We start from the raw sequence: 2,428 nt of genomic DNA, 5'->3' as shown, positions 1-2,428 counted from the left end.
AGAACGTTAAAGAGTTGTTACTCGACTTGCTAGAAATAACACATTGCTATCAAATCATAAACACAAAACAAGACTTATAAGAAGGTGTCAGTAAATAATGTAGCCCTAGATACACTGTGACTGATTCAAAGACCAGATGGGCCTGCAATTCACAGCTCCTACTACTACTCCTCCTATGGTCTAAACTGGCCCGGGACCAAACGATAACACATGTTTGCATGTCTTGTGTGCTACGATACATGTATAACGATGGTGTCAGCCCCTGTTCCGAGTAAAAGTTTAATAAATATGTTCTCTCACAAGTATGGAGTGATTATTCAGTTTAATATTAAATTGTTTATATTTGAGATAAAAGCAACAAACCTGTTGGGATTGAAAGGAGAAGGGAAACATATATATTATATAGCCAATGTTCGTGCCAACTGAATGTGCACTTCTGTGTGTGTGTATGTATAGACATCTATATATATGAGTGTGTGTATATATATAAACAGCATATTTATGTATACATGATATATGCATTCAGAGACATTTAAATAGATATACATATATTACCATTAAATGTACGCATATAGTCATTTACGAATGAATGAGTGGACAGAGCAACGCGAACACTGTGTGTATGATATATATATATATATATATATATATATATATATATATATATAGGCGTGTGTGTGTGTGTGTGTATACATGCAGAACAGCCTGAAGGCATCGGTTACAATGGGCATTTATTTGTCGGGGGGCCTCCTCCGGTCTAGGGACCCAATGCAAATCTACGTACGCTGTAGTTCTACTTGTAGGGGAACCACAAGACATTGCTCAGCCGGGGGTCAATAGTGCAAACCCCCTATGTATGGACCAATAATTTCATCTGGTGTCGATAAACATAAAGTACCAGTTATAAGCTATCACAAGTACTCTTCTATTATTGACAATGGGCACCTGGCCAACTATGCATGTATGTGTATATATATATATATATTGAGAGAGGTAGAGATGTATAAATATGTATATATATGCACACACACACACACAATCATATGTAATTAAAATGCAAAATGTAATTGTATATCCAATCTTACCTCTTCTTATGTCCAGTGTGTATATCTATATACAGTTGTAGTTCTCCCGTTATTTACGTATGTGTAATCATACATGTGTTTGTGCCTAGATATATATATATATATATACTTAAATATATACACAAATATATAAGATATATATATATGTATGTATATAGAGAGAGGGGTTTTGCCGCTATGTTACGTTGGAGCTGGTATCCGAGGTGGACATGGTGCAGTCTTGGTTACAATTAAAGAAAGATTCTGTTTCCACTGTCACAACAACAACAGCCGAGAAGCTGTTTCTCTTCACCTCCCCCCCCCCCAAACACCACCACCACTTCCACCTCTACAACCACACTCCCACTACCACCATCTCACCCTGCTACCATTCTCCCTTCACCGTCGTCACTGACTTGGCCTAATAACATCACCACCGCCACCACCACCATCAACTTCATCTGCAACGCCGCCCTAACCATCAATGGTCGCCCTCCATCTTCATCCACCACCGCCTCCATCCTCATATTTACCACCGTCTCCGCCACCACCTCTGCCGCCGCTGCCGTCACAGAACAGAGATTCCCCCCAGTGGTCAAAGCTGGAGTGTCTTTGAGCATAGGTCATGTAGGTTACTGCAGACCTAGGGTTAAACAACATCACAACCCATCCTCATCGTCATCTTACTCTGCCTGCTAGAAATAATAGCTAAATCTTCCTCAAGTCATCCACTTATGTTCTTAAGTGATGATGGCGGTAATGATGGCGGTGATGATGATGATGATGATGATGATGATACTGTTGGTGCCGCGACTGACTGATGCCGTCTCCTCCCACTCTCTCTCTTTCTCATTCTCTCACTTACCTCTACCTTCTCCCGTACTTACATCACCACTCACACTCTCACTCTTCACTCTTTCTTCTCCCTCTTTCCACCCCTCTCTCCTCATATCACTTCTCCCCTCTCTCTCCCTACTCATTCACTCCTCTTACTTCCACCACAAGTATCTTTACCGCCCTTCTCTATCACTTTACTTACGCCCTCTCTCTCTCTCTCTCTCTCTCTCTCTCTCATCCTTCCCTTTCTAATCCTCTCTTTCATTCCAAATTTCTTGTTATTCAATATTTTGTATTTGTTGTTGTTTTGAGTGTGTATGTGTGTACGTTCACACACACACACACACACACACACACAGAAAACAAGAGAGAGAGAGAGAGAGACATCGATTACATTATCTTCACGTACAGCCAGGCACTCGTCGTTGACACACACACACACACACATACTCTCAAACTCACTTATGCACAAAAACATTACACACTATGTAAACATTGATAGATTTCGCATTTTCGGGGGGGGGGGG

At 40.9% G+C, this 2,428-nt stretch overlaps 1 protein-coding gene across 4 annotated transcripts in view; it reads right to left on the bottom strand.

The window, feature by feature from the left end:
• LOC106872245 (CD151 antigen) overlaps positions 1-2,428 on the bottom strand; it is an 89,088-nt gene that overhangs the window by 79,237 nt on the left and 7,423 nt on the right. Inside the window, exon 1 of one of the 4 annotated variants that reach the window (XM_014919159.2) lies at positions 1,086-1,428. The exons of 1 other annotated variant lie outside the window; for it this stretch is intronic. The gene's annotated coding sequence lies outside the window, so the exon portion shown is untranslated. Of the gene's footprint in view, positions 1-1,085; positions 1,429-2,428 lie in introns of those variants that run through there. 2 more of the 4 variants (XM_052969153.1, XM_014919161.2) reach the window with 2 other exon arrangements.

Source organism: Octopus bimaculoides, chromosome 7, assembly GCF_001194135.2.
Source record: "Octopus bimaculoides isolate UCB-OBI-ISO-001 chromosome 7, ASM119413v2, whole genome shotgun sequence".
Lineage (NCBI taxonomy): Eukaryota > Metazoa > Mollusca > Cephalopoda > Octopoda > Octopodidae > Octopus > Octopus bimaculoides.
The sequence above is the reverse complement of the archived record's forward strand: the minus strand, read 5'-3'. Positions and strand labels throughout refer to the sequence as shown.